Raw genomic sequence first — 17,584 nt, 5'->3', positions numbered from 1 at the left:
ATTAATACTAATAAACTATAAAATAAACTATAAAAGTAACTATAAAAATTTACTTCTAATTTATTATTGTATTATTATTCTAGTATTCTACGTATTCTAATGCCAACTAGCTTCTTCTGAAAATAACTTTTTCTTATTCTTTACTACCAGCAGAAACAGAATGAGCTATTCGAACCATTATATCAGCTCTTTTTCAATTTTAGTGTACCAGAAAAACTATATAGAAACTAATTTCATAGGAAAAACAGCATTGAACTTTTTATATTAAAGCCAATTTTTCTAGTATCATCAAAACCCCTGATTCAACAAGCACCAGAGGGTCGACTCTATTGCACTAATGCCCTGTTTCACATTTAAGAAACGAATCCTACTGTATTCCTACTGTATTGAAAACAGAAGGTTGATCTTGCTTCCAATTAATTCAATACCAAAGTTGTTACAGGCCTAATTAAAAGAGCAGAAGTATCCATGGATATAGCTACATAGGAGCACCTTCTACATATCACGGTATGTGCTGTACTACTCAAAATGCATGGGAAAAAAAGAAAGGTGCTTTCATGAGAAAATATTGTGAACAACATCTCATCTTTAAGAAATTATGTCCTCAGATAAAAAACCCTCTCATGTCACAACCCAAGTAGACAAATATTCAAAGTGTTGCACAGCTGCCAGTGAGAGCAATACCTGACTCCCAGTTTGTCTAAGCTGCTACAAGCTACACATAGAAAGCTACACATTATATGATCAAAGAGTACCTGGTATGCCTTGTCCTTACTGTATTTACTTAGAGCATCTTTTGTATGTGAAATATCCTCTAGATGATGATGGCAACCTTCATTCATCCTTGTTTTCACCACAGTTCTGCTTTCCAGGCCAAAGAGAGATTGCCAACACATGCACTAAATACTGTAGATGCACAGATGATCTAAGTCATCATGCACAGTAACCTACATTCCAAATACAATAAAAGTTTCACAAAAGTGATGAACTCAGGCTTTTAACTCTGTATTTAACTAGAGATCCCCAAAATTCTCTTGACTTTCAAAATTTTCACTATTTTTCAGTTTTTCAAAAGTTGAAAGAACTCCTTGTTTCTCTGTGAGAACAGCAGTTGAGAGGTAAGTATCACAATTTGGAAATCTTTCTTTGCATTTCAGTGGTGAAGTCTAATGTCAGGAGAATAAAGCAATTTATTTCAAAACATACATGTTACACGAAGCAACCAATACCAATAAATATATTATATATAACTTTCCAGAGATCACAAAGTATTTAATTTGAAACAGAGAGTTCATAAAGTTGAAAGTTTGTATGTAAGTAGCATTACCCCTTCAGGAAAGGATCAAGGCTTTTGAAATTTTCATTAGGAAGTTCCTAGAATCTATTACTGCCCTTCTATAAAGTGCTTTACTGATGCACTGAAAGGCTGTAAAAGATAATAGTAAAGAGCTGGTCATAAAAGAAATTGATGATTATGGATTATACAGTAGTTACCTTTTGAAGTGAAATGGTAATTGCAATATGAAATTATTTTGTTGCAAAGTAAAGTACAAAGTTAAAATATCTAATATTTGTGGCAGAGATGATAGAATGGTAGGACTGAGATTAAGCAAAAGATTTGGGTCAGTGAGAAAGACATCATCAGTTCACCTGTGTTCTGCAAAACATTTGCTTCAGATCTGTTTGCACAGCTCCTTCATCTTGCTTGTGTGGGCAGTCTTGCTGAGCTCACCAGCACCAGTGTTTTCAGAATATCTACTCAAAGGAGCAAAGTCAGGGTGCTCTCTTTTGCAAATGACTCTAAATTCTGAAGCACGGCATACATTGCATCACATTTCAACAGCAGCTGAGGACAAGTTTCAAACTGCATAACTTTTCTTATACTGTCAGTGAAGTTAGCTAAAGTTAAGGCAGACTTCCCTTAACTGACCATAAATAACACTTAAGGCTGAAAAACATGGCCTGAATCTCCAACAGCAGGCATGCAGATTGCCTGCACCAGCGCTACCTGCCTTTAAACAAATAAGCTGCACCTCACACCATAACTTTCTGAAGGTCCAGGAAAGTCCTCTACAAACTCTCTCACTTTAAAAAATCCCAGGAAACAAAAGCGTTGAAAGCAGTTCCCTGGTTCTAGCAGGGAGATGGACACAGTCTCTGCCGAGCACATCGTGCTGCATGGAGGAGCTCCTGTTTGTCCTGTGGGACAGCCAGAGCCCTCAGCAGAGTTCTCTGGGGGATCTGAGTATCTCACCAATTGTTCCAAAGAGCTCCCACTTTTCCTAGAGACTGCCCAAAGTTTGTAAATACCAAGTTCAGAGGCTCTGAGTCAGTACCCCACTGACATGAGAAACTTGCTATTCAAATGTGTGACTCAAGGAAATTGAGCACAAACAATCAAATTCTAAACGTATAAAAACAATACATCAGGCAGACATCAATAGCAACAAAATTTAATATTTCCTGTCAATTAATGAGGCAATAGTCAGTTGCATCAATTTGTAGTACATCGTTTAAGAAAAATTAAAATCAAGTTCTCTGAAATGTTAATAAAATTTAACATATGCTTAAACATAAAATCCCTGAAAGAAGCAATTGTTTTCTTGCAGGTTTAAATATTTTTATATATTCATGTATTAAATAGCATGTTTGCATTTGACCTATAGTATTTAGATTTTTTTTCTAAATGTCTTTTAGGATATAAAATTTATTTCAGCCTTTTGGACCCAGTTGTTTTGCTCTGGACCTGTTCCATCAGCATCTGTAATAAATACTACTCCATCTAGAATATTTTGAAATCTAACACCTTTCTCTAATCACTTTCTTTAATTGATCATAGTATTTAAAAGACTTGGGAATTCTTAGTATTTTCTGTTTAAAGAATTAAGTCTTCAAATTTACAATTGGGTCTTGTTTTGCATTGACTCAGTAGCTAACCTTTGCCTTTTTTTTATCAGGAAGATTGGTATAGGGGAGCCACAGGACCAATTTAAGCTCTAGATTTAGGAAATACTTTCTCAGGAAGACCATTTACTGAACCTACCCTTTCTATTAACACTCCCAAAGCCACCTTGTGAGATGTAAGGGATTCCTGGTGGGAACAGCTGAGAGGAAGCCAGTACCTGTAGGGACTGAAAAAAGGCTTAGCCAAAGTGTCCTTTTAGTGCTCCACCTTTGCAGTGGTCTGCCTTCTAGCTGGGAAGAAAGACCCAGCACTGGGAGCAAGCCAGGAGCCAGACCAGCACTGAGTCATGGGGTCCCTGCATCTTTTCTGAGATTCACTCTGCACAGGAAAATGTCAGATAGCATTCTTCACTCTGGTGGGAGTATTTGAACTACAAAGCTGAATAATACACTTCAAAATTCAAACTAAATGAAAGAATAGGAATAATTTTTAATTTATACTCTCTCTAAGAGATAAGGAGTAAGAAGGACCCCTGGAAGAAAGCTTTGAAGGAAAGGGAGGTAAAAAAGAAGTAAATAAATATCAGTAGAAAGTCTGGTTTTGAATCCAGATGAATAAAACTGAAACACAGACCTGTGCAAACTGATTTAAAGGGTTCAAGTTGGGTATAAAAGCAACAAGAAATCTAAGCTTTGTCTTGCTACTAAACTATTAAACCACTTCATTCTTTCATAGTCAAAGATGTAAGACTACTAGGAGGAAAATAATCCTACTTCAAGAACCACTTACATGAATTGCATCATGTTATGTTTTGTGAGAAGATGAGTATATTTTCTTGTGTGAAACACTTTACTTGTTGTGGTTTCATTCTTTAAGGAAAAAAAAAAAAAGAAATTTATGAAATATCTGTAGTGGTGATGAAAGCTCAAGTAGAGAGGGAGTGAAGCCTGAGCTAGAGGGGAAGTTGAGGAAGAGAGAGTGGGGATTGAAAACATGCCCATTGTCTGGAGCCTTAGCTGAATCACTGGGAATTTTTTCTCCATTTTTATTTCTGCCCCTCCTCTTTCTACTTCTCTACCCTCTTCCATCCCTTTCCTATTGCTTCCTTTTTGTTCATCCTTCTGAGCTGTGCTGACGCCAGGTGAAAGGTCCAGAGCAGGAGGAAAGGTCCAACAAGTCTGAAATAAAAAAAATTATAAATAAAAGATAAAAAATATCCAGAAATTCAAATGAACACACCCAACATTTGTAAATATGCTTTCCTCTGTCAATGCAGATCAGTGTGACACAGGTCTCTCTAGCTGGGTTGACTTTGATCTTAAAAAAATTTGAGAGTGTAAAGTAGCCAGTCCTATTCTGATTATGATGAGTATTTACAACATTAATTAATCTTTGTGACCAAGTGTCATGAATTTCTGAATCCATTTTTAATGTCACACTATATATGACATTAACTTGTACAACAATTTAAAAATAAATAAACATGGCATCCCTGAAATAGTTTATTTCCTTAAACTGAACTGCAATTATTTTTCTTGTAATCTTGCCTTTCAAAAGCCTGTCTCCAAATGTGTGATCCTCAGCCTAGGTGCCTAGACTACCTACTCACCCAGAGCAGCAGCAGAGAGAGACCAGAGACATGAATTTGTGTTTGGTTTATATGCCCTACACTCACTGAGAAATTCAGTTGGGCCTATCTGTGTTCTGACAATCTGTGGTCTTTTATATTCCTGTGACAACACTGTGCTCCTAACTCTGAGCAGAGACACAAGAGTGAAAAAGGAAATGTTATGGTGCATAAATGAAAGCAGGTAAAGAGGCAAAAACTTCATGAAGTCAGCAAAGGGTTTTAGCCTTGTAAATCTGTTTTATGTGAACACTGCTCAGACAATGCATTTTTTGAGGGACAGTACAAAAACCTAGGTTTGAAATATAAATAGAATGTGAAGAACAAAGACCAAGAGGTGATGAAGTGTGTAACGTGACACGGTAGCTGCAACTAACAGTTTATAGTCCCCAGAGAATATTACTGTGCTTATTTGAAGCAGTTATTTCAAAGTGCTGAGAACTCCAACTTTTTAACTTCCCTTCTCAATTCTGACAAGTCCATAAGATTTCTGAGTCTGTGCAAACCATTATATTATAGCTGTTAGAGCTTACAGCTGCAGCTCACTTTATCATGGCAGTAACACTGTGGTATTTGGGCAATTAACTCTCACTATGCTGAGTTTTGTGCTTACTCCTATAACACCAAATGGTTCATTTCTAATTTGGATTCAGCTTTAGTTTGGTTTCATACAATGCTGTCAGTGCAAAACATGGCTTGTGTGAGCAGTTTCATGATGCCAGCACAGGCACCCAGCTAGTGCCAGGCCAAGAAGATAAAACCCATGGTGGAAACAGGTCCACTACTTTTGTATATTTCAGTACCTGTAGAAAATCTTACAAAAAGCCCAAACATATATTGAATGAAATAGCTGAATTCATAATTTGTGGAAAAAGAGGATGGTATCCCAACATATTGTGCAGTGTCACAGATCAGCTGTTGCTCGGCATCCTGCTACACACAATGACTTGGGACAGATCTGATGCAAGGCACTGAGGTAAACTGTATAGAAGAGCTGTTTTTGCAGACACTAACAGTCTTATAAAACTCCAGCCTTCTCTAAAAAATTACCTGAGACAGGGAAAACTAAAATCTATCTGGTATTCAGAAGTACAGGTTTTACTGTATGTACATGAGGATACCAGCAGCACGCTATCAGCAGCAAAATATTTCCCCTACATTGCCTGGATGACCTCAGCTCACAAACTAAAAAAATCTTTATAGTTTCAAGATCCAACTTCAGAGATATCAAATTCAGATCTTCTGCTGCTGATGTACTAATTATTTTTAAAATATATCTTACAATGATTCATATTTCAGTACAATTAGCTGATTCCATTGCCACCCACATCATTATTCTGTTTCAATTTCAAAGGTTTTCAAAAGATGTCCATGATTGTACCCAATAGCTTAAGTCCCTGGGTTTTAGAATAAGACTCTGTGAGGAGAACTCATTGAAGGATCACATTGTGATAATGTGGTTGGATCACATTATAAAAAGACAGAAACTGGCTGAAGCGATACAAAAAAGATGTGAAATCTTGGTCCTATCAGACATCCCTAGGAATTTTGTCATAGCCTTTAATTGATTCCAAATATTTAGAAACACATTTGTATGTCTGTGAAAAGAATTGCTGGAGAAGTTGAAAAAAAATCAAGTAATATCTTAATGCCATGAATATTCTAGTGGCCAAAAAAAATATTTTTTAACCAAATATTTCATTGCAAATTTAGGATTTGAAAGAAGTGGAGGGTTGGGGAGCATGCGATTCATCCCCTTTAACTTCATCCATCAAAAAGTTGGGAATCTGTTTTAAATGGACCATCTAGGTTCTCTCTCATCAGAGCAAAGAGAGTGGTGTTTTAGGAAGGCTGTTCATCTCAGCTGTCCATAGATGCCTCTGTTGGGATGTAATCTGTAATTCTCTGCAGGAAGAGAATATTTATCTCTGTTGACTACAAAGCCTTGAGCTACTGTGTTAGACTTCAATGACTAACTTTTAGATGGCTAAAATGATGACTAGCTTAGTTCTAAAAACCTATTTTTTAAACAGCAAGGTTAAGTGAGATGAATAGAGCCTTTTGTGTGAACCACTTCATCAAAAATCCAAAGAGAAAAAAAAATGGTTTGACATGAAATTTTGACCAGCATATGTATAAGTGATTTTAATAGCACCAGACCCTAATTCTGCACCTTTCTATTTCTACAGCACCTACTGAAACAGGGAACATGCTGACAAATGGTAATCCAGCATACTTTTCTCATAAAATAATAAACAATAAAAATAGCATCAATGTCCTGATAAACTACCCCTGTAAAGCCAAAGTGGCAAAACGCAGTTTCTCTTTTCATTATTCACAATGTACATTAATTGTCTACAGCTTACAAATGCCCAAGTAGAAGATGGTAACCTCTCCAGAGCCAATCTTGTAACTGTATCATTTAAAGAACTCCCATTTAACTGGAAGTTATACAGGCAGGAGAAAAACTTAATTGCATCCTTCTTCTTCAGTTTGGGAAAAAGAAAACAAAGTGGATGTGAATTTATCCAGTAAAGAGCACATTAGAAAACTGACCTGCTGTGCAATACCTCAAGTGTTGGGTTTTATCCTGTGAAATCAGTGGCAAATACAAGCTGAGAAATGGGTAGCATGGTTGATGTTTGTACCTGTGTGTTTGTGTGTGTGTGTCCTACTTAGAAAACAGTGGCATTAATCCCTTTTAAAGGTACCCAAAGACCAAAGAGGAAGTTTTGTTTTAATTATACCTTCAGGGGGCCTAGTTCATAGACACTGCATGACAGTTTGTACAGCACATTTTTAAATCTTATATTACTTCTCATATTTATTGTGCGAAGGATCATTTGACAAAATATTTTAACAAGATAGAATGAATTTTCTTCCATAAACAGTAACTTGCATTACAGATCCAGCTCAGAAGCATGTTGCTGAATTACCAAACACAGTGTTTCATTGAAAAGTCAGTGAGTTACTGCTGTAATTCCCTGTGCCCACAAGAAGAGCTGCTAGCATGCACTAAGCCTAGAGTGCAGGCTTGGTGTGCAAAAATTCACATGGGCATCTTCATCACTTTCATTTGTATTGTTCTAAAAAAGAACGTCTATGACAGTGTAAACATTTTAGTGCCTTTGCACTCCATTATAACACAAAACAGAAAAGTAGCATTGTCAACACCATGCAAACATAATTCTTTGAGACAGAAACTCCAATTCTTCAGTCAGTCTAAAAATACTGCATGCAAGGTATACATGTGCTGTGCCGCCTACAAATCGTAAAGTTACCCTGATTTAACAAGATGTGTCATGTCTCTTCGACAATAGGTCCTGTTCACCTTCTATGCACAACTCTGAGCAGAAACAGAGACACCTTTTTACTGAATGAACTCTACTGATGTGATGCTTTCCTACAGAACAAATTCAGCCTCATTTCAGTCAGATTAAGAATCTCATTAATACTGGATTTGTGCCAGATATCTCCTTTTTGTTGACCCTGAACACCACAAAGCACATGACTGACTCAAGGCAGGACCTTGAAGAAGGCAACCAACGTGACTGAACAGGCTGAAAAAAAGGCTGTTGGTATGGAGCACAGTGGGAAGACAGGGACCTGACTTTCACCAGGTTATTCAATAATCACCGAGGTCCAGGAGCTATCATTGTATTCTTTATGGTGTCTTGTTCTTTTAATAATTATAATAATGGCCTGTACTGCCTTTTATAAGCTATTGCCTGTCCAAAAGACTAAAAGCTGTTCTCAGAGAACCATAAAATTAACTATATAAAGCCTGAGCTGTTTCCAGAGCTCCACCTTGACTTGGTTGCTCAGAGACTGAACATTAGTAGAGGCAATAATCACTGGCATCAGGAGAAGGCTACCTGTGAAGGACCACTGGTGTAAACCAAGTTTAGTCAGATCTTTGCGTAGTTTGGGGAAAGACTTGTGAGTGTGCAAAGAAAAAATAAAGAGTCTGGAGAGTGTCATTGATATTCCACCACATTTATACCCACTGTTGGTCATCACTCATAAGAAATCCACCTCTGCTTCTTCAAACCTCTGCCAATCGAGTCAGATAGAAATTATTTTGCTTACTATCATAACTGCATCAGAGGAAAAAAAACCAACCAAACAAAAAAACCCAAAAAAACCACAAAAAAACCCCCCAAAAAACACACACAAAAAACCCAAACCAAACCAAAACAAAAACCAAAACAAACAAAAACAAAACCCCAGAAAACAAACAAACAAAAAAAAAACACCCCCCAAAAAAAACGACATCCTGAACCAGAAATGCAACTGCATGGTGGTTGAGCCCCAACACCCTGGCAGGCCAGCCAGGACATAAGGAGCCAGGGGACACACAGTGATGTGCCAGAGAGGCAACTTATTAACTCTGTAGCTTTTGTTAAGAGGCAGCAGATCACATAGGTCTGTATAAAACCAAAACCAAGAAAGTTAAACTCTTAATTATTAAATAAAAGTATTGGTTAAGCCCCGAAGGATAATCAATGTAAGATTTTTGCTAATTCTCTATGACATTAAATCATTAAAAATCTCTCTGGCAATCTGTCTATTCATCTACATACCTTTATTTTTATTCCAGAATATAGCAATGATAAAAACATGTTATTTAATTCATACTAAGCAACCTGAGATTTACTTAGTAATTTGAAAGTCTACTTGATTTTTTTTTAATTGCTGGCAGATGATTCATTGAGATGAAAAATCACACTTCATTGTGCAAAAATAAACTTTCTCAGAAATACTGCCAAAGTTGAAATATAAATGCTTTTGAAAGATTAAGTACATTATAGAGATTAGAGTGTTATTTTGAAATAGAAAAAAAAAAACGGGGAAAAAGGTACAAATTATTCCAATGTGGGTATGTGCAAAACAATAATCTTCAAGCCATTTTACCCCTGTAATTGTTTACAGATCATAAAATAAGATCGGTACCTTCACAAAGGTCAAAATGTTGCATTTTAATCCTTATGCCACTTAAAATCAGCTTTTTTTTTCTTCTGTCAGTCTGGATCTGGGTTCAAGGGAGCTACAAACTGGATAACTATGTAGACAGTGTCACAGATTACATAATTTTTCATCAGGAAATACTCACCTTTAGCCTTCTGTTCAGATACTCTGTAAGTACTTAAAACATACAGGATTTGTCTTCAGAATTTGACAGAGCACCATGTCCTCTAAGACCAAGGGAAGTTAAAATGTTCATCTGAGGGCAGACCTATCAGTCTTTGTAATCCTACAATTTAAACACTATTAAGCTTTTTTTATCTTTTAAAACCCAAAATGTAGAGAAGGAAGAAAATAGGAAAATATTACACTGGGAAAGAGAAACAAACCACCATAGAACAATGCTTTAGAAGACTAGAGAGCTAAGATATAAGCAACCTGCAAAGACCGTAATAAGGTAGAAAATTTAAAGAACAGTGTAGCCAACTTTCACATTTATTCCTGATAAAAGGTTGTGATACAGTATTGCCTCAAACCTGTTCACATTCCCTTCCCTTGTATGAATACAAATTACTAAGACAATATATAGAAAACTCTTGAGTTTAAGAACCAGAGTGTTGCAGAAGAAATTCCCAAGAGTTCTTTCCTGTTGAACTGCAACCAAAGCAATGCAGGTTGGTTGGGCAGAGTGAAGGAAGGTCCACATGATGCAAACCTCCATTCACCAGAGGGCATGACTCTGTGTGTGGCTCCAGGTGAAAATGTTTGGGCTGATGAGAGAGCCAGAAAGCAGACTGACATATTTTCAGCTGAAAGCAGAACAGATCAGTCTGAGCAGAAGAGCATTTGAATACAGCTTCCCTGTTTCTGCTGCAGCATGATTTTGGGAAGAGCCAGTCTCAACATCCCCTCCCAGCACCAGTCACACTTTTGGGAACCTCTCCCAGTTAAGCCCAGAAATCATCAGGGAAAAGGAGCTGCAATTGCCCTCTAAAAATATAATATACTCTGAAGAGCAAAGACATGGAGAAAGAGCCTTACTGTTTAAGGTCAGCAGTGACACACAAAAAAAAAAAAAAACAAAAACCAAAGAGAATAAACTGCCTGAAAATAAACTTAGGACAGAAATTCTGTTTCTAAAACCATGAAAAGTGAGGCTCTGCCTTGCCTTCAAGAGGTGCAGAGAGATATCCCAGGTAAATTTAAACCCGTTTTTTGAATCTGAACAAAATAAGATCAGTCTAGTATCACAGCAGACAGACTTCACAACTCCACAGGCCACTCAATTTCTATCTCTGATGTTGAAAAATGTAAAAAGATTATCTTCTTCTACCAGTTCAGGCCACTACAGCAGCTAAAGCCACAGATTCATGAGTCAGCACACTGAATGATTTACAGTTTTCAAGTTTCTCATTTCTGTTCACCTGTTCTTTTTCATTTGCAAGTAAATACTGATAATAATAGTTAGTTATGGAATAGGAAAAGAAAAACTGCTTTCCAAAGATTGTCCTGAATACCAAAACAGATGTAAAGAAAAATAGAAGATGTCATTTCAGTCTAGACACCCATTACTTTCAGGAGCTAGGGCAGTATGACTATATCCCCTGCTATATAAGGAATATAATGATATCATCACTTGTAGATACAAAGCTGCAATTTGTAGGCAAAATTTTTATTCATCTCAAAGTACAAAAGGACAATTGTCTTTGACACTAACTATGGTTTTCTAAAACATTAGTCACAGCATAACGATAGAAGCACCAAGTGAAAACCAATTCCACCAACCCAAATCATGCTCTGCCCACACACTGCACAGAGGTAGAAGGATCCTCTTTCAAAATTGGCTCCTTTATTCATATTTTAAGGTCCCAAGGTTGTTTGATATGTATGAACTCCTACAACCTCAGAATGCTGCAAATGAAATGTATGTGTGTTAATTACCATACTACTCAGACAACAGGTGCTTTGTGGATGAAATCTGGTGCTAACTTGAAAGTTTTAGGAATGCACTATCTCAGACTTCGAGATAAGACTAGGTGAGCAGGATTAGCTCTTCACTCAGCAACTATCTGCACAAAATTACTCACACAACACACCTGCAGTATTAAAAGAAAGGACAAAAGGATCATTCTGGAAACTGCTAGCCTAGTTACTTTATTTCAGTGCTTTAGCAGTATCAAAATATTTTGCTTACTGGGAGTTGCACCTAATTTAAAGAAAACACTTCATTTAAATATAAGGAGGGATGGAAATAAACAAAGAGGTGGAGAATAAAGTTTCAATCTCTCTTGTTTTTAATGGCTTGCTTTTAAATTAAATAATGAAAAAATAAGCAGGCTGAGTCTTCTTAAAATGTGGAGTAATGACCCAACAGATAGTAACTATTTTAGAAAAGTCATCATAATCTATCATGGAAATATCTCAACTGGTTTTTAGACACATGAATTATTGACCCTGTTAGGCTGCCAAAAGTATTTTAACATGTCAGAGCAGAATTCATGCATAAATATGTGCAAAATATTTTTATTACAGTAAAGCTGGAAAAAGCCAGTGTAAATACAAAACAGTTACGTCTCTGCAAAGATAAATGAATTTATTTATTTTTCAACATGACTTATTGCATGATGTATACATTTTTACACTTTCTACTTTAAAGGAAGCTGTTACACTGCAAAAATTTAAACATAAGCATTAGAAGCCTCAAATTTCCAAATGCATTTGTAATTCTCTGAATTATATTTGCTTATATGAAAGTGACAAAAGAAATATACACCCTGTAACTTACTTTAGTTTCCACATCTGAATGCATGGCATATCTTTATAGTCAGTTTTAGATCCTTAAATGTTCTTTATATAACATACAGTAAGCAATCCCATCACAATAAAGTAAACAACAGAGAACATCACAGAACATTCAGCACTTGAACTTTAGCATAATATTACACCATATTCTCTCCGGAGGGAAATAAATAAATAAATAAACAAACCCCAAGCCAACCTACCCTGTCATCTGGAAAAATCTCTCCAAATTGTGTTTTACAGAACCAATATCCTGTCTGTACATCAGGGGCAGCCTCTGTTAAGCATTTAAGTGCCCTCAGTGAAAAGTAACAGTTTCTCCTCCAATCCTGAAGTCTCAGTAACCAACACGGAAAGTAGCAATTTCCCATTCCCAGTCAGCCAGTGGTACTATTAATCATCAAACAAAAACGAAACACCTTCAAGCAAATATCAGCTTCTGATTAATCTCCATCCCAATGAATTAGACTCATAAGAGGCAACCTGCTGCCTTGTTTACGCCTTTTTAATATGAGGAGCAGAAGTTGGATATAAGGGTTTTCTGCCCTCAGGGCTACAAAATATGCCTCATGTGGCAGCGAGCCAGCTCTCCGAGGGAGCCTCCTTTGCTGTTCCACAGCTATTTTCTAATGGATAAATTTAAACAGACACACAAAAGCACACGAGTCACCACAATACATGGCCAGAGCTATTGTTTTTTGTCTAAACTCCTGAGAGCATCTGTACTCGTTATGAGGATCTCAAGGTTCCATCCAGTTTCGGTTTGGGCTTTACTTTTGGCTGTTTTGTTTATTTGTTTTTTTTTTTTTTTAAATGCAACGAGGAGAGGAGGGGTATCTGGATTTTTTTTTTTCCCCAGCTGACTTCCCCTCTATACAGCACAGCACATAAAACACCTCTCTTCAGCTTTAACTGACCTAGGCTCAATTAGTGAAACATTTTGCACACATCCAAGCAATCACAAGGCAGAGATATTTAGTCCAGTCCTCATGTGTATTGCACAGACACGTTTAGAAAGGGGTGGAAGGAGATTTCTTTCAAAAAAAAAAAAAATCTCACAATGTAATTTACACAGTGTGGAAACGCCTACAAGGAGATGAAGTACCTGCACTGGGGAGATGTTCAGTTGTTCACTTCATCTTCCGTTGACAAGGAAACCAAACCGCACTTCATTCTCCAGGAAAACCTTCCACTGCCATCATTTGAAAATGTATTTATTTGTATATATGTATATATCTATCATCATCATCATCATGATAACAATAACTATCATAAAACACTGCTGGCAAAAGAATAAAAAGTGAAGGTGCAAAATGTGCAAAAGTAAGGATCATCTCTTTGGCTTTCTGTTTTGCTTTGTTATCTTTAGGGAGGAAAAAAAAGTATTTAAAAATGATGACTGCAACATGCTGCAAGAAAAGTTTCACATTATAAACAGGCATCAAAAACTGAAGAAGAGGAAAACCAAAAACCCCTGCTGGTTGCACTGTTAAAAAAAAAAAAAAAAAAAAAAAGAAAAAGAAAAAGAAACAGTAACAAAAATAATAAAATTAACATCTTGCTCTGTGGCTTCCGCCAGTATTGCAAGATTACAAACTCTGTGTAAACACTGCTGTAAAATGCATTTGCAATTCCCATCTCTTTAAGGAAAAAAAAAGCCCTTAAAAAAACACCCAAAAATAAAAATAAAACAACACCAGAAAAAATCCTCTGCAAAAAGAGTTAGAAACATGCCTTTTCTCTTATCTTAAAAAAATAAGCATCATATTTCACATCGCTTTTCCGTGCCACAACAAAACCAGTTGCATATATAGATATATAGCTACTAAATGTATATCAGTTGTTGCTGGACTGGCAAGTCTGTGTTATTAATATTATCATTTTTCATTCCCAGTGACTCCCGGCCCCAGCAGCACCTTTTGCTCACAGTTTAGTAACCATCGCATGCTAGGAAAAAAAACTTGTCATCAGCAAAAGATCAAATCCATTTAAACAATAATCAAAGAGGAAGAAAAAAAAAAAAAAAGAAGAAAAAAAAAGAAAACAAAAAAAACCAAAAGGAAGAAAAAAAACAGGACAAAAAAGGAGGACAAGAATGTCAGCAGAAAGGTACTCACCGAGCGGGAGTAAAAGGGAGGAATAAAAATGAGAGTTACTATAAAATACAGTATGGCGGTGGAAGAAGGAATGAGGCGCTTTTTTTTTCTCTCCTCTCTAGTCTCTGCCTCCGGCAACCGCCACGTGATCCGGAGCCGGGCGGACTCGCAGCCGGGAGGGCGCAGCGGCGGCGCCGGGCGCGGACCCAGCCCGAGCCCAGCCCGCTCCGCTCGCAGCCGCCCGGCTCCGCCGCCGCCCAGCGCTCCGCTCCGCGCCGCCGCTGCCCTCGGCAGGTGCCGCTCGCCCCCGCGCTCAGACACGCTCGGCTCCGCTCCGCTCCGCTCCCTCGCTGCCGCCGAGCGCGGGCACGCAGCCGGCCGTGCGGGCGGGGTGCGGAGGCGGGCGCGTCCTGCGCGGCAGCGCAACTTGCTCGGAGACGCAGCGCGAAGTTATCGCCCGACACCGCCCGCCCGCCTGTTGCCCTCCGGCCCCGGCGCCGCCGGCCCCGCCGCTGCAATGCCGCTCGTCCCCGGGAGTGGGGCCGGCGGCGGGCGGAGCGGAGCGGAGCGCCGGGGTTTGCCCGGGTGAGGGGTGAGGTGCCCCCGGCGGCGGCCCCGGTGCAGCACCGGGCTCCGAGGCGTGTGCGCCCGGGTCACCCCTCCCGCCGATCCGGCGGGGGATGGGGGACTGCTCGCGGGGTACCGCGTGTGCGCGCACGGCGGGGGTAGCCCGCCGCCCGGCTCGTCGTCTGCACGGGATGCCAGCCCCGATTCCTCCGTGTGTGCGGGGGTGCCCCTCCCTCAGCGTGGGTGCGCGGAGTACCCCGGCAGGCAGACAAGGCAGGCAGGGGCATCCCCTGTTGTCACGCCAGCTCCAGGGCACCGCTGCTGCCGGTGCAGCGTGGGGGGCGGCGGGGTTCCCCTGTGCCACTCCTGCGCCGCTGTGTGCGCAGCTCGGGGCGCCTCGGTGCCGAGCCTGCAGTCACTTTGAGCCCTGTCATGTCTGAGCAGCGCTGCTCCGGCTTCCTCCGGAGAGCGGTTCCCATGTGCAGCAGGGGAGAGGACAGGTACTACGGGTCCCGTCCCTTACTGCTTCTCTTTCCGGGCCTCTGCCCAGCTGCACGGCTTCTCCCGCCTCCCGTCCTTCCAGCGGCAGGGCTGATGCTTCCCATCGCAAAGTTACGGGCCGAGGTGGGAATGAAGTGTTTTCGGAGGGGGCCATTCACCGCTGGTGCGCTCCCGGGAGCAGCCGCAGGGCAGCGGGATCGGGCCGGGCTCCCCCGGCCGTGCCGCCTGCCCCGGCACCGCTGCCCGCAGTGCTGGAAGCGTTCAGGGTCGAGCCCCTCCGGACTCAGGTGCGGCCCTGAAACAGTTCCGTGGCTGGCCGGATGGCAGCTCTCTGTCTCCCTTTTCCTTTAACGTACAAAAAATGCACTGGAGGAGACTGTGTGCCACTGTTGCTGAGAGTTCCCTCAAGACGCTTGCTGTTCCCTTTTTAGCTCTCCTCGCATGTCTCCTTATTAACAAACGCAGCAGTCGCAGGCAGCGGCGGCTGGGGCTGAGAGCAGCTTTGCTCCGGCTGCAGCTGAAGCAGAACCTGCTCGGCATTGCCAGGCCACAACCCGCCGCCTCGGCTGTGTCCTCACTTCACTGGCCCCCGAAATGTTCACAGCTAACAATCACACACAAACTTACTTATTTACTGCTTCAGCAGGAGAAAGAAGAGCCACAAGAGATAAATTAAGAGATGAATAGAAGCGCACATCTGTGAACCAGGCACTGTGATGGAGCAGTCCAGCCAGTATTTTCCAATACTACCGTACTTCCTCCTCCCCCCTTCTTTTTCACACAGGTTTGTTTTTTTGGGGTTTTTTTTGGTTTTTTGTTTTTTTTTTTTTTTTTTTTGTGGGTTGTTTTTTTGGGTGGTTTTTTTTTTTTTTTTTTTTTGTTGTTGTTTTTTTTTGTTTTGTTTTGGTTTGGTTTTTGGTTTTTTTTGTTTTTTTTTTTTTTTGAACCTGTTTCTTTTCATCCAGGTCAGGAGGCAGGAGATACAGTCAGGCTATTACTCCACAAAAATTACTCTCGCCAGTCAGAGGATGCCCTGCTATATAAAAGACTGGTGAGGGCACCAGCCTGCCTTCTTCGCATCCTCACAGAAAGATTTTTCCCTTGCCCTCACCATTTCTTTCTTTCTTTCTTTCCTGTATCTCTTCCCCAGTGTTTCCAGAAAATGAAAAGAAATGCTCCCTTTCTTCTTTGCTCTCAACTTCTTTTATGAAATATAAAAAGAACACTGGCCAAAGTTTAAAAATATATATAACCAGCTATGGTTTCTTGCTTGCTTTATATTTTGGCACTGGGCTTGTTTTGGCATTTCATAATTTTCTTCCCCTGCTATGTTTGGCTCCCAGGAGCAGAGCTATACATCTGAGAAGGTTTAAAACAAATAAAAAAGCAAAATAAAAGAAGACTTTAAAGAAAAAAAAATTACAAGAAATTGGAACTTTTAGTGTGAAAACTAACCAACTTAAATGTACAAAGTTGCATGTACACATGACAATAAACTCAATCACATTGTCATGATAGTATCACAAACTGTCGTGTCGTGAGGTTTCAGGAGTGGGAGATGTATTTCCTTGGATGGTGCACTTCAGTTTTGCATAGCTCTAGGTACTGCATGTAAAAATACAGTTGAATGACTAAGGCTTTTTTCAATGATATTTAAAATGAAAACATATTTGCAAAATCAAGATTTAAATAAAAATCCTATTTTGTTGTTGCCTTTCAGTTTCCATTATTGTTTATATAATATAAGACTGCAAATATGTCTTCCTGAAATAACAACAAAAGTTAAAGGATGGTGTTTCAATAATCCAGAGTTGTACAATAGATCTGACTTGTAAATTATTTGTTGACACATATAGAGGATCAGAACAGGTACGTTTGGGACATATTTTATGTATTATTTGTTCAGTAGATTCCAGGAACTTGGAATATGGTAAATTTGCAAATATGTGTATTCTTCTCAGTTTGTATGTATTGAGTGGTTTTTCTTTAAGTGAATTAAAAAGTCATTATGATACACTTGGCAAATGCAAATACTGAAAGGTGCAGGGCTTAGGGGCAGCTTCCAGACCAGCTCTAGAACAGTGCTGAGGGGACCAGAAAATGGAAAATAATTACTTTGTCCTG

General features: G+C 39.5%; 1 protein-coding gene across 4 annotated transcripts in view; it reads right to left on the bottom strand.

Moving 5' to 3' along the window:
- Positions 1-14,589, bottom strand: part of RALYL (RALY RNA binding protein like) — a 367,622-nt gene extending 353,033 nt beyond the window's left edge. The window contains exons 1-2 of one of the 4 annotated variants that reach the window (XM_063170956.1): positions 14,414-14,580; positions 13,402-13,488 (exon numbers count right to left, since the gene is read on the bottom strand). The gene's annotated coding sequence lies outside the window, so the exon portion shown is untranslated. Of the gene's footprint in view, positions 1-13,401; positions 13,489-14,413 lie in introns of all 4 variants that reach the window. The other 3 variants (XM_063170968.1, XM_063170951.1, XM_063170964.1) reach the window with 3 other exon arrangements.
- Positions 14,590-17,584: the final 2,995 nt, after the last annotated feature.

This window comes from Melospiza melodia, chromosome 1 (assembly GCF_035770615.1).
Source record: "Melospiza melodia melodia isolate bMelMel2 chromosome 1, bMelMel2.pri, whole genome shotgun sequence".
Taxonomy (NCBI): Eukaryota; Metazoa; Chordata; class Aves; order Passeriformes; family Passerellidae; genus Melospiza; species Melospiza melodia.
The sequence above is the reverse complement of the archived record's forward strand: the minus strand, read 5'-3'. Positions and strand labels throughout refer to the sequence as shown.